This window comes from Sapajus apella, unplaced genomic scaffold, assembly GCF_009761245.1.
Source record: "Sapajus apella isolate SASKATOON/1434 unplaced genomic scaffold, GSC_monkey_1.0 scaffold14, whole genome shotgun sequence".
NCBI lineage: Eukaryota > Metazoa > Chordata > Mammalia > Primates > Cebidae > Sapajus > Sapajus apella.
Genome location: NW_022436954.1, coordinates 26,815,924 through 26,839,098, shown reverse-complemented (window position 1 = coordinate 26,839,098; position 23,175 = coordinate 26,815,924).

Below are 23,175 nucleotides of genomic sequence, written 5' to 3'. Positions count from 1 at the left end.
TCCATAGATAGACAGCAGGGGGATTTGTTTCATATAACATGGTGAGTCTAGCCTGCCTACCCTGGTAATTTCCACACACTACGTCTGTCCTCAAAGCTCTATGAATACTCAAAAGACCTACTCTGTAAGTATAATAATGGGGATAAATTTTTCATATGCAGGACATAGTATTCAGTCGCCACTTTGTTATTCCAGCTGCCATAGGAAGTTTCTCTTTCTCCTTAGCAAATAAAAGATGCAGGCACACAGCAATGCCCAGCTATTGACAGTCTTGAATTATCCAGATTTACCTCTTAAGATGAGCTTTACAGCTGGGTGTGGTGGCTCACACCTGTAAGCCCAGCGCTTGGGGAGACCGAGGCAGGTAGATCATGAAGTCAAGAGATTAAGACCATCTGGCTAACACGATGAATCCCCGTCTCTACTAAAAATACAACAACAACAACAACAAAATTAGCCGGACCTGGTGGCACATGTCTGTAGTCCCAGCTACTCAGAAGGCTGAGGCAGGAGAATCGCTTGAACCTGGGAGGCAGAGGTTGCAAAAAAAAAAAAACCACACACACACACACACACAAGAGCTCAAAGGCCAACTAACCCCAAATCCCAAAATAGGAGCTGTGGGAAGCTCCTCACCGGTGGAAGGAAAGGTATAGAATGGGCTCTGAAGTTGTTGAGCATCTGGTTGTGGTATCAGTGATTGAATTTTTTATTTGTTTGCTTACTTTCTTAATAAGTAACAGAAATGAGCTCTGGTTAATTTAATAAAAACAAAGTGCAAGAATTTATCAAAAGGCTATATGATTGCATGGCAAATTCTAGGAAAGGCTAAGCCAACAGTAGGCGCCCCAGTAGCTCTGAGAATCTGAGTCAATTACAGCAAAGAACTACCTTCGAGAAAAGTCTGTTCAAATGATTTTCCTACCAGGTTGCTCTGCTTGATTCTATTACTGGGTGAGAGCATCTGATTAGCTCAATGTTAAGCCAAAGCAGGGGATATGTGACACAGGGAGAGAGCCTGTATCCCTGATTCATGCTACTGGGTGAGGACATCTGGTTAGCCGAGACAGAACCGTGTATAGAGTGGTAAAGGAGTGATTCCCCAAAGACCAGCTGCTATCATATATATATATATATATATTTAAAAGGCCAAAGGGATGTGAGCAAGCAAAAGCAACAGATATCCATCACAGTCTCACTTGGAGTTGGGCCCTTCCAAAGGTTTCCAGCCCCAAACATGAAATACCCAGTACTCTATTTCAGGAAACTAAAGATTGTACTCAGGAACAAAATTTCCCCATCTTCATCTGGCATATCAAGAACAAGCTCACATAAACCTTCAAAAGAGATAAGAGGTCCTGGGTATAGACAAGTGAACATTCAAACACAAAGCAGGGTAGCAAGAGCTATGATAGGGAGGGGCAGAGTCCCATGGGAACACACAGCAGGACACCTGGCCTGACCAAGACTCAGGAAGAGTCAAGGAGGAGTTGAGGGTAAGTGAGAAGCTGCCAATCTACAAAAAAGTGTCAGATGTCTGAAGGTGGGAAGAAGAGCAAGTGACACTCTGGAGGAGGTGAACATGGTCAGTCAGTCAGGAGCACACGGAGGTGGCGGTAGATTGAGCTATTGACTTTAGTTCTTCACAGCGCGCCCCCTCCGCCCCCCACCAACAGCCTCAACTTTGCTGTGGCCAGGATGAGAACAGCCTCTCTCCCAGTGATTTCAGCTTGGCCATGAGACGTGGTAGGTGTGTCTCTATGTCAATCCTAAGGGGCACTTTCAGAGCTTAGATCTTAGGCATTGAGAGTTCCATGTGGCTCTATGAGCTGCTGCCATGAGAAGAATGTGGCCCCAGCTAGCTTGATGGGCCAAGGAGGATGAGACACACATGGAGAAGGGCCACAGAAATGCAACTAGAAGAGGAGCCAGACCCAGTCTAGGTTACCCAAACCCCAATCATGAAGGGCCTTGTATACCTGTTAAGTTGAACTTGACTCTAAGGGCAATGACCTCTATTGAGGTGTTTGGGAAGTGACACTACAGATGTGCTTTTTAAAAAGCTCACTGTGGGATGTGGTGGCTTATGCCTGTAATCCCAGCACTTTGAGAGGCTGAGGTGGGCAGACCACCTGAGGTCAGGAGTTCGAGACCAGCCTGGCCAACATGGAGAGATCCCATCTCTAAATTAAAAAAAAAAAACAAACAACAACAACAACAACAACAACAACAACAACAACTCACTATGAATGGTCCCTTAGGGGGAAAGGGAAACAGATTCCCTGAAGTTTCCAACCTTACTTTGTCAATGTTTTTGGCTTATAAACATATCTAAAAATATAAGAGCATGCTTTTATTAATGAAAGAACTCAACATTGTATATTCACTATCAACTCATCTATATGCATAGAAAAAAGAGAACATATGTAAATGGAAAAAACATATGCCTAAAGTTCACAGTTATTATCTCTGGATAAGATTATGGTTGATTATCATTTTCTTCTCTATAATTGTATGATTTTCTACAATGTCACATGTCTTTTAATTATTATAAAATAGGCTGAGTGCAGTGGCACGTGACTGTAATCCTAGCACTTAAAAGTTAAACCTTACATAACTGGGATACACTCTATTTATTTGATAATGATGAATTATCTCTTTCTAAAATATTCAACTTTTCTGGTATTAAGAAATGTTGTATCTAGGCCAGAAGGGATATTGGTCTATAATTCTTTTCTTGTAATATCCTTAGTATTAATTAGGGTTACACACACCTCATAAGTCAGAAAGTGTTCCCTTCTCCACTATTTTCTGAAAAAGTTTGTGTAATATTGGCATTCTTTTTTCTTTAAATGTTTAATAGAACTTATCAGTGAAGTCATGTGGCCCTGAATTTTTCCTGTGGCAAGGCTTTTAATTATAAATTTAATTTCCTTAACAGATATGGAGTTATTGATATTTTGTGCTTGATATTTTGTGAGTTTTGTAATTTCCGTCTTTTAAAGAATTTATCAGTTTTATCTAAATGTTGTAATTTATTGATAGGAGACTGTTAGAAATAGTCTTTTGTCTTTTAACAACTATAGAAACCTGCAGTGGTCTCCCATCTTTCATTCTTGATATTTGTAATTTGTGATCTCTTTTTTTCTAGATCAGTGTAGCTAGAGGTCTATCAATTTTATTACTCCTTTCAAAGAATGAACTTTTGGTTTTGTTGATTTTCTAATCTACTTGTTATTTCACTGATTTACACTCTTTATTATTTCCTTGTGTGTACTAGAGGTATAATTTACTTTTCCTATTTTCTTAATATGAAGGCTTAGATCACTGATTTTAAGTCTTCTTTTTAAAATATCCCCCCCGTTCAAATAAGGCATAATTGATAAATAAAAATTGTGTATATTCATTGTGTACAATGTGATGCACCGATTCATGTACACATTGAGAAATGATTAAATCAAGATAATTAACAGCCATCGTCTTATATACTTAGTGTTTTTGTAGTAAGAACATTTAAGATCTATTCATTTAGCAATTTTCAAGTATATAGTACCTGATTATAAACTATGGCTACCATTCTAGAATAAGATCTCCAGAACTTATTCATCCTGTCTCACTGAAATTTTGTACCTTTTGACCAGCATTTTGGCCTTCCAAGCACCCCTCCTTCCAGCTCCTGGTAACCACCATTTCACTCTGCTATGTATTCATCTTTTTCAGGTATCACAAAGAAGCGAGATAATGGAGTAGCTGTCTTTCTGTGTCTGGCTTCTTTCACTTAGCATTATAGCCTCCAGATTTATCCATGTTGTCACAAATGACAGGAGTTTCTTTTTAAAAGCTGAATAGTATTCGATTGTGTATGCATATATACATAGACACCATATTTATTTTATCCATCAATAAACACTTTGGCTGTTTCCGTATCTTGGCTATTATGAATAATTCTTCAACGAGCTTGGGTGCAGATATCTTTTTATGTCACTCCATATCTCTATTCCTTTAGATATATACCCAAAAGTGAGATTGCTGGATCATTTGGCAGTTCTATATTGAATGTTTTGGGAAACCTCCATACTGTTTTTCTTAATGGCTGTGCTAATTTACATTCCCCCCAATAGTATGCAAGAATTCCTCCCTCTCCACATCCCTGCAAATACTTGTTATCTTTTTTTTTTTTTTTTTCTTTTTTTTTGAGACGGAGTCATGCTTTGTTGCCCAGGCTGGAGTGCAGTGGCATGATCTCAGCTCACTGCAACCTCCACCTCCTGGGTTCAAGTGATTCTCCTACCTCAGCCTCCCGAGTAGCTGGCATTACAGGCATCTGCCACCATGCCAGTCTAATTTTTATATTTTTAATAGAGATGAGGTTTCACCATGTTGGCCAGGCTGGTCTCAAACTCCTGATCTCAGGTGATACACCCTCCATGGCCTCCCAAAGTGCTGGGATTACAGGGGTGAGCCACCACACCCAGCCCTCTTTTATCTTTCTGATAGCCATTCTCACAGGTGTGAGGTGATAGCTCATTGTGGTTTTAATTTGCATTTCTCTGATGGTTAATGATGGTGAACATTTTTTCATGTACCTGTTGACCATTTGTATATCTTTTTTTGAAAAATATCTATTCAAGTCCTTTGCCCATTTTCTAATCTCATTATTTGTTTTCTTGTTATCGAGCTTTTTGAGTTCCTTTTGTATTTTGTGTATAAACCCCTTTATCAGCTGCATCGTTTGCAAAATGCTTCCTTGCATTCCACCAATTGTCTCTTTGCTTTGTCAATTGTTTCCGTAGTTTGATGTAATCTCATTTGTCCATTTTTGCTTTTGTTGCCTGTGCTTTTCAGGACATATCCAAAAAAAGTTTGCCTAGACCAATGTCAAGAAGCTTTTTCTGTTTTCTCCTAGGAGCTTTGCAATTTGGGGTCTTATGCTTAAGTCTTTAATCCATTTGTTTTAATTTTTGTCTATGGTGTAAGATAAGCATTCAATTTCATGCCTCTGTTTGTAGATGTCCAATTTCCCCAACATCATTTATTGAAGAGACTGTCGTTTCTCCATTGTGTGTTCTTGGCACCTTTGTTGGAAATCAGTTAACCATAAATGCATGGATTTACTTCTGTAAGTCGCCTTCTTCTCTGATATAAACATTTAAGGCTATAAATTTTACTCTAAATGCTTTGTTAACTGAATCTCACAAATTTGGATATGCTATGGTTTTATCAGGACAAAAGACTTTAAAACTTTTCCTATTCATGGGTTATTTCAAATGTGGTTTAATTTCAAAATATTTGGATTTGCCAAACATTTTTTTTTCTTGATTTTTATTTTAATTCTGTTGCTATTAAAGAATATATTTTTGGTCGGGTGGGGTGGCTCACACCTGTAATCCCAGCACTTTGGGAGGCCAAGGCAGGTGGATCACAAGGTCATGAGTTCAAGACCAGCCAGGCCAAGATGGTAAAACTCCATCTGTACTAAAAATACAAAACAAATTATCTGGATGTGGTGGTGGGCGCCTGTAATCCCAGCTACTGGAGAGGCTGAGGCAGAGAAGTGCTTGAACTCGGGAGGTGAAAGTTGCAGTGAGCCGACATCACACCACTGCACTCCAGCCTGAATGGCAAAGTGAAACTCCGTCTCAAAAAAAAAAAAAAAGAATAGATTATTTATAATTTCTGTCCTTTGAAATGTATTGAGACACATTTTATGGCCCAGTTTATGGTCTATTTTGGTGAATAAAGGACATAAACATAAAAAAATAAAGTACACAAACATAAATGTACATGTTCCACATACAATTGAACATAGTGTGTATTCTGTAATTGTTGAGTAATATTTGATGAAATGTCAATTAGGAGGCCAGGCGTGGTGGCTCATGCCTGTAATCCCAGCACTTTGGGAGGCCAAGGCAGGCAGATTACCTGAGCTCAGGAGTTCAAGACCAGCCTGAGCAACATAGCAAAACTCCATCTCTACTGAAAATACAAAAAAATTAGCCGGGCTTGTGGTGCATGCCTCTAGTCCCAGCTACTTTCGAGGCTGAGGCAGGATAATCACCTGAACCCAGGAGGTGGAGGCTGCAGTGAGCCTGAGATCTCGTGCCACTGCACTCCAGCCTGTGTGACAGAGTGAGACTCTGTCTCCAAAAAACAAAGAAAAGGCCAATTAGCTTATTTTTGTTTAGAGTTATTGGTGGGGCGTGGTGGCTCACGCCTATAATCCAAGCACTTTGGAGGGCAAGGCAGGCAGATCACCTGAGGTCGGGAGTTCAAGACCAGCCTGACCAAGATGGTGAAACCCCGTCTTTAAAAAAAAAAAAAAAAAATAGAGTTATTAAGATCCTCTATATGTTTTCTAATTTTTGTTTATATGTTTTATCAATTACTGAGAAAGGAAGGTAAACCTCTTCAACTCTTATTATGAATTTGTCTATTTCTCAATTCAGTTCTATCGGTTTGCATTCATATACATTGAAGTCTGTTAGTAACTGTATATATATATTCAGGAACTGTATGTCTTCTCAATGAATTGATTCTTTGGTCATTATGTAATGTCACTCTTCATCACAGTTAATTTTCCTTGTCTCTGGTAGTAATACAGCCACTCCTGTTTTTACAATTAATCAATACATGGTTTTTTTTTTTCTATTCTTTTGAAGTTGTATGTATCTTCATATTTAAAGTGTGTCTCTTATAAACTTCATATATTGAATCTCACTTTTTAAAATCTAGTCTAGCAGTCTTGCTCTTTTTATGAGAATGTTTAGTCAAGCTAGAACGTAATTAGTAATTTGATTGGGTTGGAGTCTCCCGTCTTGCTGTTTTCTTTGTCCCTTGTCCTTTATTTCGTTATTTTCCTCTTCCTGTCTTCTTTTGGATTAGTTGGGTATTTTCTAGTATTTCATTCTATATTCTCTATTAGCTTTTTAGCTATCCCTCTTTGTTTTAATTTTTAGTGGGTGCTTCAGAGATTAAAATAAACATATTTTATCACTGCCGACCTTGAAAGGACTTCATTCCACTTCACATAAATGTAAGAACCTTACAATATATGTTCATTTACCCCTCATCTTTTGTGCGATCGTCATACATTTTGCTTCTACACAGATTATACACCTCACAACACTTTGCTACTATTTTTGGTTTAAGCACTCAAATTTTTTTTAGAGAAACTAAGAAATAAGAAATGTCTTTTATATTTATGCCCCACATATTTTCCATTTCTGGTAGTCTTTTTAATGCAGATCTGATATCATACGGAATCGTTTGCTTCCTGCCTGGAGAGCTTCCTTTAACATTTCTTGAAATGCATGTATGTTAGTGATTCATCCAGCTTTTGCTTAGATGGAAATGGCTTTATTCTACTTTTGTTTTTAAGACTTCTTTTTTTGGATATAGATTTATAGGTTGACTGCGGTTTTTCTTATTATAGTTTTGTTTCGTTTTCATTTAGTCACTTCAAAGATGCTGCCCCATTATCTTCTGACTAGTTTTATGTTTGATAAAAAAAAAATAGAAGTATTTCTCATTAGTCCTTTGTGAGCAACCTTTTTTCCCTGGCTACTTTTTAAATGTTGCGTATCTTCAATTTTTAGCACTTTGATTATGATATGCCTAGGTGTGGCATTCTTTGTGCTTCTCTAAGTTTCATTGAATTTATTAGATTTGTATGTTGACATTTTTTCATCAAATTTTTGGGGAGGCCGGGCACAGTGGCTCACGCCTGTAATCCCAACACTTTGGGAGGCCAAGGTGGGCAGATCACGAGGTCAAGAGATCAAGACCATCCTGGCCAAAATGGTGAAACCGCGTCTCTACTAAAAAAAAAAAAAATACAAAAAATAGCCAGGCATGGTGGCACGTGCCTGTGGTCCCAGCTACTCGGGAGGCTGAGGCAGAAGAATCGCTTGAACCCAGGAGGCGGAGGTTGCAGTGAGCCGAGATTGCGCCACTGCACTCCAGCCTGGCGACAGAGCAAGACTCTGTCTCAAAAAACAACAACAACAACAAACAATTTTGGGGAAAGTGACCTTACTTCAACATTTTTTCCTGTCCAACTTTTTTCTTTCTTCTACTGGGACTCCACTTACACATATATTATACTGCTTGATGTTTTCCCACAGATCACTGAATCTTTTTTAATCCTTTTTTTCTCTGTGCTTCAGTTTAATTTCTGCTGACCTGTTTTCAAGCTCACTAATGTTTTCCCATGCATTGTTCAATCTAATGTTAAGTATTAGATACAGTGAATTTTTTTATTTTAAGTGTGCTTTTCAGTTCTATAACTTCGACTTGTCTCCATAAGGTTTCTCCATTGAGATTTCTATATCAGTGTGTCCATCTCTTCTTTGTAATTCTTGAACTTATTTCTACTGGATGTTTTAAAGTCTTTGTCTGCTACTGCCAGCATCTGTGTCTTCTCTAGTCCTATTTCTGCTGACTTTATTCTCCCGGTTGTGGGTCACGTTTTCTTAACACTTTGTACGTCTAGTAATTTTTTTTTATTGAATGCTGGAGCTTATGAATGCTACAATGTTGAGTTTGGATTATGTTGTTTTCCTTTAGGGGGTTGAGTATTGCTAAGGTGAGCATTTAATTTATTTGTGGCTCAGCTTGATCCTGTTAGGCTTGTTTCTAAGCTTTGTTAAGGTAGGTCAGGAATAGCCCATAGGCTAGGGCTAAAGTAGACCTATTTTTAAGGACTGGCCTTTCTGGGATCTCAACTGAATACTCAGAGTGTTCAGTGACATAGCTGAACTATGATTGGTCAGAAATCCAATATCTGCCATTGCTGGGTAACTTCAAGAATCTCCAGCCAGCCCACAGTCCCTCAGTAGGTACTCTCTGCTAGGCTGCGCAGTAGGTACTCTCTGCTAGGCTGTACAGTAGGTACTCTCTGCTAGGCTGCACATCCTGTTGCATGTGTGCAGCTTTCCATTTGGCCAAAGACTGAAGGGGACCCATAGGCAGATTTCTAGGGCATCTTCCCTGTTCAGATCTTTCTTCTTTGATACCCTGCCACAGAAATTCCAACCACTTCCACAGCCTGAAGTCTGAACTCTTGACTCCCCCCAGTGAAACTAGTGCTGCCTTGTGGGATTAACTTCCTTGTGCTGCCACTTGGAAAGTGTCCCTGGCAGAAAGCTAACTTGAATGTGGAGCTTAGCACATGTGTTTCCTTTGCTCAAGATTCCCTGGCCATGTTTTGGTATATCTTTAAAAGCACTGAGCAAAGCTCTTGGCAAATATTAGTAAGGTGCTTAGTAAGGTGTTTTTTTAAGGAGGAAGGTGTGATTAATTTAGTTCACTTCTGGAAATACCCACAAGGCTATTCAAATGGCCTGTTCAGAGAATCAATCTCCATTTCCCCCATGCACTCCCAGCTTCCCCTCAGGGGTAAGGAACTTTCTCTTCTTTTCGGAAGCTGACAAGCAGTTTTCTGTACATATGGGTTACTCAGTTTGTAAGGCTTTGAGCATTTAGATAATGATCAGAATTATATTCATCCACAGTTAAGATACACACTGTTCTCTGGGGAATTTGATATACTTTTTCCAAATCAGCTAAATGCTCCCTGGAAGAATTATTGGTGGGGAGGGGAGGCTGTAAACAACTTAGCATAAATTGTCATTCAGAATGTGTCCTTGAAGCCCTGCATATAGTTTCTGGTGTTACCAAGAAAAGAACTTCTGAGTCCATTTAAAGAAGGAAGCAGCAGCCAACTCCAATGTCCTCTTCAAGGAGAATGCTCCAGGTTTAGGAAGTTCTTGGGTGAAAGAAATCCCCCAAAAGGCCTGCTGGCTCCTTGCATTCACCTCAAACACCCAGCTCAGCCTTATCTTCCCAGGGCCCATTTTCTGGACCAGTGAACCAAATAAAAACTGGTCATTTTCTTTTGTTTGCATCTTGACTGGGAAGACCAGGTCTCCAAAGGAAGGATTATTTTGAGCTTGCTTTAGAGATTATGTTTAAATTTTTCACAGTTTATCCTTATCTACTGCCTGTCCCCCACCCCCTACCTCAATCACCTTGCAACAGAAACACACTATATAATTACACCATCTTCCCTGTGGCCCAATGACCCCATTCTTGCCTTGTAGACACCGGATGGGTGATTTGAGTTCAGAGTTGCTATAATTTGACCAGTAGATCTAACCCTTCAACTAATATTTCCTCTTTATCAACAAGCACTAACTTTCCCTGTGCCTTCGTTTTGATTCAAAGGCACAAGACAAACAAAGGATTGAAAAGATTAAACGTGTGAGAGTTTTAATTTTCCTCTGGGGGGAAAAGACAACAAGTTATGATTTTTTTCTAAGCAAACAAACCATTTTCCATATGCCTCTAAGAGAAAGCTGCTTTTCTATTCTGCACATTCCACAAATAAGTCCAGTGGGGAGGGGCGCGCCTAGGAAGCAGCACAGTTTCCTACTTGTAGAAAAAAATGTGTTTTCTGACTCACAGTCTCTAAGCTCTAGCATAATAATTCGAGGACAACTCTGCTTTTGAAAGGGAGCCAGGGAGCATGGAAGATCCAGGGCTTACTTTCTGCACGCTGTGAGGGCCTCTGGGTGGGGGCCTACCGAGACCTGACCTCCTGGCCTGAGACAGCTGGTACACCATGTATCTGCTTGGCCCCCACAGTAGAGCACTTGCCCCTCACCAAGTGATGGGGCTGGGAGGCTGTGCACCCTATAGAAAGATTGTCCAGAAACACCTTCTGCAGTGTTACCTTCCGGATTCTAGCTCCTGGGACACATAAAGCCCCCATTCTCAAACCTTGGAGGGGAACCTGGGGTAGCCCTTCGCATCCTTGCTAGAACTTCAAAGACTTTGGTACCTGACCTTATCATTCCCCTACTTCAGTCATCCCTAAATGATGGTTTCATGGAAGCCAATTTTTGGTACCAGGAACTGGTTTCAGGGAAGCCAATTTTTCTATGAATGGTGGGGGAAGGGTTTTGGGATGAAACTGTTCCACCTCAGATTATCAGGCATTAGATTCTCATAGGCAGCATGCAACCTAGATCCCTCACATGCACGATTCACAATAGGGTTCATGCTCATTTAAGAATCTAATACCACAGCTGATCTGACAGTAGGTGGAGCTCAGGCGCTAATACTCCCCTGCCACTCACCTCTTGCTGTACCAGTGCTGGTCCATGACCTTGGGGTTGGGGACCCCTGCCTTACTTCATTACCTTCAGTAGCTTCCCACTGTTTTTATGATGAAGTTCCCATTCCTCAGATTTTTCTCACAAGTTTTTGTTTTTTGTTTTGAGACAAGACTATGTCACTCAGCTGGAATACATTGGCAGAAACATGGCTCATGGCAGTCTTGACTCCTCGGCTCAAGCAATCTTCCTGTCTCACTACTCCTGGCTATTTTATTATTTATTTATTTTGAAGCACAGCCTCGCTCTGAGCCCAGGCTAGAGTTGTAGTGGTGCAATCTCGGCTCACTGCAACCTTCATCTCCCGGTTGGAGCGATTCTCCTGCCTCAGCCTCTAGAGTAGCTGGGACTACAGGTGTGCACCACCACACTCAGCTAATTTTTTGTATTTTTAGAAGAGATGGGGTTTCAACATGTTAGCCAGGACAGTCTCGATCTCCTGACCTCTTGATCCACCCACCTCGGCCTCCCAAAGTGCTAGGACTACATGCATGAGCCACCACACCCAGCCTATTTTTATTTTTTTTAGAGATGGTGTCTGGCTATGGTGGCCAGGCTGGTCTTGAAATCCTGGGCTCAAGTGTTTCTCCTGCCTCAGCCTCCCAAAGTGCTGGGATTACAGGGATGAGCCACTGTGCCCTGCTGGTAGGTTCTTAATAACCTGATCCTGCTGTACTTTCTCTTCTCTCTGCAATCCTCCCTCTACTCTCCTAACCCACCCTCCGGCAACCCCTGCCTCTCTCCTCCAGCCTATGGAAGTCTTTGCAGCCCCTTAGTTGCACTGGACTCTCTTTCACCTTGGAATGCTGTACCTGGAGGCTGGGAACAACGTGCCCATGTCCACCCTGCTAACTCCTGTTCGCACCTCAAATCTCAACACAGGGTTGCTTCCCCCGTGAAGGCTTCCTTCAAGGCTGAGTTGGGCACCCCTCCTACTTGCTGCTATAGTTCACTGTGCTTACCTTATCACAGTTATTCATTCATAAGTATTTACTGAGTATTTCCATATAGCAACCACTGGGCTAGGTCCTAGGAATGCAGTGGGAAGAAATAGTAATAAATAAGTAAAACAAATATCTGAGAAAATCCTATTTGTGATCATTTCTGGGAAAGAAAAGGATATAGACATGGAAAATAGGAGGTGAGGTAAAGACCACCTTATCCTATTTTAGTCTCACGTTTTATTACTGCCTCCACTAGACATCAGGCACCTCAAGAGCAGAGATTTGTGTTACTACTCTTCTCTTTCCTTCTAATGCCCAACGTAGATGCAGCATAATGAAGGGACTCAATAAGAGTTTGTGGTATGAGCTATAACCATTTTCTCTTCCTTCCATTTCTGTGCCTGTTTTCAACATTGTCGGAAACTGGAAATTTCAAATCTCTTTCCAGGAGGGGTCAACTGGGCAGAGAACAAAGGACACTGAACAAAGATACTCTGAATTAAATGGACAGAGAACAAAGACACTGGTTCAGGTGGGAATCAACCTCCTTCTCTCATCTGCCATGTATTTAACACCTTAACCATTATTGGTATTTTAAATATAAGGATATTTTAAATATGACCTCAAATTCTTGGACAATGCTTCCTCAAGAGATGTCACCTAATTTCCCTCCTCTCGAATCTCTCGAGTGTAGGCTGGTCCTAATGACTAGCTTCCAATGAGAAGAAATTGCAGAAATGATGTGTTAATTTTGAGGCTACATCATAAAAGACAAAGACATTGCAGCTTCCAGCTCAGTCCCTCTTGCATATTGCTGTGGGAAGCCGGCTGCCATTTTGTAAGAACATTCCAATAGCCTGTGAAGTGATGCCCATGGCTGGGAACCAAGACCTCCTGCCAAATGACAAATGAGTGACCATCTCAGGAACAGCTCGCTTAGCCCCACCAAGCCTTCGGAGGACTGCAGCTCTAGCCGAAACCTTAGTTGTGACGTCATGAGAGAGCCTGAGTCTGCCATTCAACTGACGTGTTCCCAGACTCCTGACCCACAGGAATCCACAGATAATAAAAGTTTGGTTTCCACCACTATGTTTTGGGATAATTTATTATGTAGCAGTAGATAATTAATATAATTTGTCTGCACACTTGAATTTACGTCATAAAAGAAGGGAGTTATCTGTGCCTCCTCTGCAAGAAAAGGCTCTTTCCATTCCAGAGAAAAAAGAACTTGTCTGAAAAATCAGAAGGGTAGTGGGATAGACTGAATGTTAGTGTCCCCCTAACATTCATAAATTAAAATCTAATCCCCAATGTGATGGTATTTGGAGGTGGGGCCTTTGGAGGTAATTAGGTCATAAGGGCGGAACCCTCCTGAATGGGATGAGTGCCCTTGTAAAGGGGACCCCTGAGAGCTTTCTTGCCCTGCCCTCTTTCTTCCATGTGGAGATACAAGGAGAAGTGGGCACTCTGAAACCAGGAAGATGGCCCTCACTAGAACTGACCACGCTGGAGCCCAGAGCTTGGACTTGCAGTCTCTGGAACTGCAAGAAATAAATGTATGTTGTTTATAAATGACCCAGTTTACAGCTGATGTTTGCATGTTTGTCCTTCCAAATCTCATGCTGAAATGTGACCTCCAATGTTGAAGGTGGGTCCGGGGAGGCATTTGAGTCACGGGGGTGGATCCCTCATGAATGGCTTGATGCCCTCCCCACCAAAATAAGTTTACGTGAGATCTCTCTGGTTGTTTAAAAGAGAGAGAGAGAGAGAGAGACTTAGACCTCCTCTCTCTATATTCCCTCTTTCGCCATGTGACACACGTGCTCCCTCTTTGCCTTTCATCATGATTGTAAGCTTTCTGAGGCCTTACCAGGAGCCAAGCAGATGTGGGTATCATGTTTGTATAGCCTGCAGAATCGTGATTATAAAGGAAATAAGCCTCTTTCCTTTATACATTATTCAGTCTCAGGTATTCCTCTATAGGAATGCAAAATGGACTAACACAATGGCACTCTGTGGCAGCAGCCTGAATCAAGACAGGTAGTTGCTTTTTTTTTTATCTGTAAAGATATTGGGCCTATCTTGGATTCTCAGATTTCCAGCCATCTCCACAACATCCCCTATGACCCCAAAGGAGTTGTGAATGTAAGTAGGCATATAATTAATAATTCATGCATCTTGAAAACTTTCAGTGTTGGCACTGTTCTAAAGAGCTTTGCATATATTAACTCGTTTAAGCCTCACAACCACCCCGTGAGATACTGTGATTGTCCCTGCTTTACAAATGAAGAAACTGAGGCACTGAGCAGAAGTAACTTGCCAAAGCAGGTTTTTAATATGGGAGAAAAGGCCCTAACATAAAGAAAGGCTTACTATATGACAATCATTTAACCAACACTTTCACAGTATTTCTCTTAATCCACAACATAAACCTGCAAGAAATAGGTCAAAGGCCCCTCTTTTAAAGATAAAAGGTAGGACCCTTGGACTTGCTCATGGTCATATGTAAAGTGGCAGGTGTGGGTTCAAAGTCTAAGTCTGTTGCTTCTAAAGCCTTCTTTCCTCAACACCCAGCTGCCTCCCTGCTCCCTTACCCTCTCTCTGCTCTCAGCTTCAGATGTGTGTTTTTCAGATCCAGAAAAACCCCTCAGGTGCTGGCCAGCTGCCTAAGTGAGGAATGAGGTGACAGCCTTGAATTTACACATTCCCAGGCACCTCCAGGTGGCTGTTACCTGCACCCAACTCTATGCTGATGTGCTTTACCACAAGCCTTGGGTCAGAGATGAGTGAGAAAAGTGGGCAGATAGATGAAAAGGAGCAGGATAAATGGGATGCAGAAAGCCCAGCTGTTTTGGCTTTGAGACAAGAGTTCAGTAAATCCACAAGCACCTGTGCCTGTGACATTCCTGAGGTCGAAGCTGCCTCTAGGCTTGGCTCTGCTTCCTGGGATGAGGCAAGAGTTCAGAGGAGATGGACAGAAAAATCTCTCCTGACTGTCAGGAGAAGGGAAGGGTCCCATCTTTGAAGTCAGACGGACCAGCCTAGGAGAAATTTGTACTGTGTATCCGTCCACCTGCCTGTGTCATCTGTGTGAGTGGAAAACCTGCTTCCTCACACAAACATGCACTCACTTGTCCATGTTAACTCCCTCGCCTCTCCACCCTCTCCTGTCCTCATCTCCAGGGTTTGAGGTACTCCTTGACTTAACATGGAAGTTAGGAGGCCATCCTCATGAGCTAGAAATTGTTAGCTTTCCTTGCATTTCTCTAAGGAAATGGTCTGAGACCTCTCTTGGGTAGTTGGGATAATTGCATTTTGCTATAATACAGGGGAAAGAAGACAGCTGTGAGTGTCAAACTTTGGGGGCTTAAAAAAATCATCTGGAGAGTGTGTTAGAAACACAGACTCCAGTTTAATTCCAGTGATTCTTTTTTTTTTTTTTTTTTTTTGAGACAGTCTTGCACCATTGCCTGGGCTGGAGTGCAGTGGTGTGATCTCAGCCTGCTGCGGCCTCTGCCTCCCAGGTTCAAGCAATTCTCCTGCCTCAGCCTCCTGAGTAGCTGGGATTACAGGCGACCGTCACCAAGTTTGGCTAATTTTTTGTATTTTTAGTAGAGAGGGGTTTCACTATGTTGGCCAGGCTGGTCTCAAACGCCTGACCTTATGATCCACCCGCCTTGGCCTCCCAAAGGGCTAGGATTACAGGCATGAGCCACTGTGCCCAGCCCATTCCAGTGATTCTTATTCATTGGGTGCCCCCATGAATGGGTATTTGTAAGGTACCAGCTGGCCACACTTAGAGAAGCTCTGGATTAAGAAGAGTTTCAGGCAATCAAGAAAAGCATTTCATATCCATCCCCCTTTGACAAATTATTAGATCCTGGTTACCTTTAATCAGTTGAACATAAAATTTCAGATTATGTCTTCATAAGAATTTCAAACAAATTTTTAAATTTCAGATTCTATTGCAAAGCTAATAAACATCTAAAAAGAGAAAAGGTAGGGCTTATCTCCAAAATCAAGAAGGCAGTTTCTTTTTTTTTTTTAATCTTTGGGGAGACTAGGCCTGTCTTTAGGGTTTTTCACTCCTTTCCAGAAGCCAGTTTTGTTTTTCCATGTTTCTATCGGTGGTAGACAGAATTTTGTCCCCCATTACCTTTGCCTCTGGCATTACTCACATGAACATGTTATGCTACCTAGGAAAAAGGACTTTGAAGCTGTAATTAAGGTAACTAATCAGTTGATCTTAAGATAGGAAGATTTACCTGGATTAGCTGCATGGGCTCAATGTAATCACATGAGCTATTACAGAAGAAGGCAGAAGAAAAGGAGATTTGAAGCATGAGAACGATTTGACACACCATTACTCACTGGCAAATGAAGGTGGCTATTCAAAAAGGAAGGTGAATGGCCTCAAGGAGCCGAAAGACTCCCAGCTGACAACCAGCCAACAGCAGGGGTCTCATTCATAGAACCTCAAGGAACTGAATTCTGCCAACACCCTGAATGAGTCTTCTTCAGAGCCTTCAGATTCAAGCCCAGCTGGCCAACACCTTGTTTTCAACCTTGGAATACACTGAGCAGAGACCAGAAGAGCCTGTCTGAATTCTTACCCTACAGTAGAGGAGTAAGTGAGTATTTTAAGCTGTGAAGTGTGTGATAATTTGTTACACAATACTAGAAAACTAATAAAATCTAAATATTTTCATTTAAAAAAATATATTTTGGGTCTGGGTGCAGTGGCTCATGCCTGTAATCCCAGCACTTTGGGAGGGTGAGGTGGGCGGACCGCTCGAGGCCAGGAGTTCAAGACCAGCCTGGCCAACATGGTGAAACCCCTTCTCTACTAAAAATACAAAAAATTAGCCATGCATGGTGGCATGTGCCTGTAGTCGCAGCTACTCTCAAGGCTGAGGCAGGATAATTGCTTGAACCTGGGAGGCGGAGGTTGCAGTGAGCTGAGATTGTGCCACTGCACTCCAGCCTGGGCAACAGAGTAAGACTCCATCGCGAAATATAAAATAAAATAAAATAAAAGTATTTTGGTCTGGAATTTTTTTTCTGTTTTGGTTTGGTTTTTGGTATTTTTAGACTTAAATTCATTGCTGGGTGTTTTTCTATGTACAAGTTCCCTGCCTCTCTTTGAAGATGACATCAGATGTCATTTCCTACAGGAAGCTTTTCCCAAGTCAGTCATTTTTTGTCACTAGCCTAATTAATGGTCTTTGCTGGAAAAGTCCTCATTTGTTGGTGAGTGAGAAGTTGGAGACGTGATACAGTTTGAATATGTGTCCCCACCCAAATCTCATGTTGAGTTGTAAGCCCCAGTGTTTGAGGTGGGGCACGGTGGAGGGTAATTGGTCATGTGAGGGGATTTCTTATGAATGGTTTAGCCCCATCCCTTGATGCTGTGCTTGTGATAGTGAGTTTTTCCAAATCTGGTTGTTTAAAAGTGTATGGCACTTCCCCTGCCTGTTGCCCCACTTTTGCTATATGACATAGCTGTACCCCCTTCCCCTTCTGCCATAATTGGAAGCTTCCTGAGGCCTCCCCAGAAGCAGATACCACTATGCTTCTGTACAGCCTGCAGAACCATGAGCCAATTAAACCTCTTTTCTTTATATATTACCCAGCCTCAGGTATTTCTTTATAGCAATGCAAGAATTGGCCTAATGCAGGGTGATAAAGGATTGACTGTATATATGAGGAGGGGGGATATTTGGGAGCCAGACAGAAAGATAAGTTCATTCATTCATTCAAGAATGAATGATCGAGTGTCTATTATGTTTCTTTTAGGTATATTTAAAAATACACTGGTGAATAAGACAGACAAAATTTCCCTCTGGTAAACTCTACATTGCACAGGAGGGAAGCAGATAATACAGAAGTCAACAAATAAATAAAATTCTCCAGACAGCAATAAGTCCTATGGGGGAAAACTTCCAGTCATGTGTGAGAAACAGAAAATGGACAGCAGCTGTTAAACCCTTCTCTAAGAATGTGATTGTTGAGACGAAACTTGGATGATGAGAAGGAAAATGTGCCCAAGAAGGGGAACAGCAATTGCAAAAGCACAGAGGCTGGAGGGTGCTTGACATGTTTTCTGAACAGGGGGAAAGAGGACTATTTGACAAAGAAGCAGTAAATGAGTGACAAAGTACAGCCAAGGTCAGATTAGCAGACAGAGGCCAAATCAGCTAACATCTTGTAGACCACAATGAGGGTGTAAGTTTTATTATCTGTGTATTGGACAGCTAGTGGATGTGGAATATTACTGCAACTTCTTCCAGACCAGACTCTTGCAGGAGTCAGATCTTGAAAGAGGGGTCATATGACAGAGACTGGAACTGTAGGAGGATGCAGCTGTAGTCAGAACCATGGCAGACTTGCAGGGATGATGGGGAAGGAGAGAATAAGTATTCCAACTGCTTTAATCCTGCAGTCTCTTGCCAATCCCTCCCACTAGTTACAAAACAGAAAGGGAGAGGGCAAAGCAACCTTGGTGATGCCGTTATCCAAGGCGTCAGCCTCACAGGAAAAGGAGAGAATGTGTTGGAGAGGGCAGAGGAGATCATCACACACAGACTTGCTGTTTTCAGTACCTAGAATGTCTTCTTAGCTGGCAGACTATTAGTTTATCTTCATAACCATCTTCCAAAACCCACCTGGATGGAGGGAGATAAGTGGAGCTAAAGTATTCTAAAGTTCTTGCATTTTCCATGAAGTAGTAAAAGTACTAATTTATACTAAGCTATTATAAATCAGGAAAGCATGGTGTAATTTCTAAGGTGATCACTCATAAAGGAGGTAAAAGAATATATACCTAATAGACCAGTAGAAGGGGGAAATGGGAATGATGGAAAAATACTTGACCAATTCAAAAGAATACAAAGGAGAGGAAAAATAACATAGAAGAAAAAATATCTATATCAGACAATAGATTTAAACCCAAATACGTTATTATTTCAGTATTTTATGAATGTAGATGGACTGTGCTACAATTAAAATTTTAAAAATTGTCTAATTGGATTTTTAAAAAATCCTCAACTATGTGCTGCTTACCATAAATATATCTTAAATATAAGGTTATAGAAAGGCTGTCTGTAAATAATCAGAAAAAATACATCGTACAATCCTTAGGATAAACAAGGATAATATAGTCGTGTATCAGAATAAGTACTTTTTTTTTTTTGAGATGAGGTCTCGCTCTGTTGCACAGGCTAGAGTACAGTGGCAAGACTGGCTCACTATAATGTGACTTCCTGGGCTCAAACCATCCTCCCACCCCAGCCTCCCAAGTAGCTGAGACTACAGATGCACACCACCATGCCTGGCTAATTTTTATTTTTTGTAGACATGAGGTCTCACTATATTGCCCAGGCTGGTCTCAAACTCCTGGCCTCAAGCTATTCTCTTGCTTTGGCTTCTCAAAGTACTAGAATTACAGGTGTCAGCTACCACATTTGTCCAGAAAAAGTAAACTTTAATGCAATAAGGATTACTAAAGATAAAGAAGGACATCTTATCATGAGAAAAGGAATAATACACTAAAAAGATATAACACTTCTAAATTTTTTTTTCTTTTTCTTTTATTTGTTGTTCTTGTTGTTGTTGTTACTGAAACAGAGTCTTGCTCTGTTGCCCAGGCTGGAACGCAGTGGCATGAATACAGCTCACTGCAGCCTGTCTCCTGGGCTCAAGCGATCATTCCACCTCAGTTTCCCAAGTAACTGGGACTACAGGTATATGCCACCATGCCTGAATATTTTTTGTATTTTTTTGTAGAGATGGGTTTCACATGTTGCCCAGGGTGGTCTTGAACTCTTAGGCTCAAATGATCTGCCTGCCTCAACCTTGCAAAGTGCTAGGATTACATGCATGAGCCACTGTGCCTGGCCTGTATTTTCCAACATGTAGTACATAGCCTCAAAATATAAAACAAAATTAGCATAAGTAAAGGGGGAAATACATAAATCTATTTCTCAGGAAATAATAGAAGAAGTATACAAAAAGAAGGATAGAGAATATTTGAACAGCATAATTAATAAACTATGCTTTTGTAGAACATTGCCCCAACAAATGAGGAATATAAATTTCATTCGAATGAATATGGAACTATACCAAAACTTGACAATATGAATGGACAAAGCAAATCTCAAAATATTTAAGATAAATAAAATCATACAGAGTATGTTATTAGCCTACAGTGCAGTTACACTAGAAATCAATAACAAAAAGATAACTAGAAAATCTCCACTACTGAGAAATAGGAACACTTTTACACTGTTGGTGGGAGTGTAAACCAGTTCAACCATTGTGGAAGACAGTGTGGTGCTTCCTCAAGGACTTAGAAATAGAAATTCCATTTGACCCAGCAATCCCATTTCTGGGTATATACCCAAAGGATTATAAGTCATTCTATTATAAAGACACAATCACACGTATGTTAATAGCGGCACTGTTTACAATAGAAAAGACCTGGAACCAACCCAAATGCCCATTGACGACAGACTGGACAAGGAAAATGTGGCACATATACACCATGGAATACTATGCAGCCATAAAAAATGATGATTTTGTGTCCTTTGTAGGGACATGGATGAACCTGGAAACCATAATTCTCAGCAAACTGACACAAGGACAGAAAATCAAACACCACATGTTATCATTCATAGGTGGGTGATGAACAATGAGAACACATGGACACAGGGAGGGGAGCATCACACACTGGGGTCTGTTGAGGGAGGGCAAGGGAAGGTCAGCAGAGGAGCGAGGAGGTAGGGGAGGGATAACACGGGGAGAAATGCCAGATGTAGGTGACGGGGGAATGGAGGCAGCAAACCACATTGCCATGTGTGTACCTATGCAACAATCCTGCATGATCTGTACATGTACCCCAGAACCTAAAGTACAATTAGAAAAAAAAAAAAAAAGAAAATTTCCACTACTGAGAAAAAAAGTTACAGAAAACCTAAATAAATAGAGGGATATACCATCTTCATGGATTGGAAAACACAATGTTATAAAGATGACAATGCCCCCAAATTGACATATGGATTCAATGCAAGCTAAAGTAAAAACCCAGTAGCTTTGTATGAGAATATCCATTTGGCTGGTGTTAACAGGCTGATTCTAAAGTGCATATGGAAATGTAAAGGATTAAACACAGTCAAAATAATCTTCAAGAACAGAGCTGTAAGACTGACACTATCAGGTATAATGCTTATTAGAATGCAAGATTTACAATTGTGGAATTATTACAAGAGTATACAACTAGACCAGAGACATAAAACTACGAGTCCAGAAACTGATAACACGTATACATGATCATTTAATTTATGATAAGATGGAAAAACATTTTTAAAAAATAACTTGCTCTGGAACAATTATAAATCTTAAGGGGAAAAAAATAAAATCTTGATCCCTACCTTTCCATCATACATAAAAAGCAGTTCTAATTATGTTGTACACAATACAACAGATAAAATTTTATCTGTCAATTAAAAATTTTTAAAATTATGTCATAAAATTGATGCTTTTACATGATTTTTCTAAGATATTTTAAATAATAAACAATTTCCTTAAATAAAAAAAAAGACAGCTCTAGAGGGCTGCAATGTAAACTTAAAGGTAAACCAAAATAGATCTTCTGAAAGTTAAAAATGTAGCCACCCAGCTAGCTCAGTCAGTAGAGCATGAGTCTCTTAAAAGTCATAAACAGGAGAACAACTTTGTGATCTTGAAGTAGTTAATTTTTAAAGGCATTAAAATTGATAAACATGATGGAAACCGTTATGAATTGGACTATATTAGAATTTAAAACTTTTTTCATTTACAGGCATAATTAAAAGAATGAAAAGGCAATTCAAAAAGTGGGACAAAGTATCTACAACACATAATTCAAAAATAAAATGACTCATTGGAAGGCATAAATAACTTTCATCATTCAGTAAGAAAATATACAATCCAGTCATGCAATAGAAAAATAGAAAAATGGAGCTGGGCATGGTAGCTCATGCCTGTAATCCTTGTACGTTGGGAGGCTGAGGTGGGTGGATCACTTGAGATCAGGAGTTTAAGACTGGCCTGGCCAACATGGTGAAACCCCATTTCTGCTGAAAATACAAAAAATTAGCTGGGCATGGTAGTGTGTGCCTATAGTCCCGCCTACTCAGGAGGCTGAGGGAGGAAAATCACTTGAACCCAGGACGCAGGTGTTGCAGTGAGGTGAGATCATGCCACTGCACTCCAGCCTGGGTGACAAAGCTAAGAAAAAAGAAAGAAAGAAAAGAAAAGGAAAGAAAGAAGGGAGGGAGGGAGGGAGGGAGGGAAAGGAAAGAAAGAAAAATAGAAAAATGAGCAAAATAATGGGCTTTACAAAGAAGCTAGCCTAATGGCCAATAACTGTATGGAAAAATGGTTAGTTTAATTAGACCTCAGAAAAATGCTAACTAAAACTACAATATAATGTCACATCTACAAAAATGGGTACAATTTAAAAGGTAGACAATTCTAAGTGTTGACTAGGATGTGGAACAACCTGGAACTTTTGTATATTGCTTATAGCATTGTAAACTATTTGAACAGATTTATGAAAGTTGAACATTTGCACACCCTATGATGCAGACAATTTTATTCCTAGGATACCCCCAAAAAATACATACATACATTCCCCAAAAGACGTTTAACAATATAGTGTCATACTAGCTTACATGTTCATACTGGAAGCCAAATTCTTGTCAATGTTGAAATTGAAAAGTAAATTTTTGTGTATTGATGCAATGGACTACTAAACAGCAATGACAATAAACTATAATTACATGCAATAACATGAATGTCACTAACAATGTTGCTCAAAAGAAGGCAGATACACAAAACATATATTATTCTATTTATATAAAGCATGTAACCATATTCTATTGCGTTAGAATTTGGATGATGGTTGCCATAAAGAGTAGGTTTGTGGTTGGAAGTAAGAAGGAGGGGCTTCTGAAGTGCTGGTTACACAAGGGTGTTGAATATGTGAAAATGTACCCAGTTGTACACTTAGGGTTTGT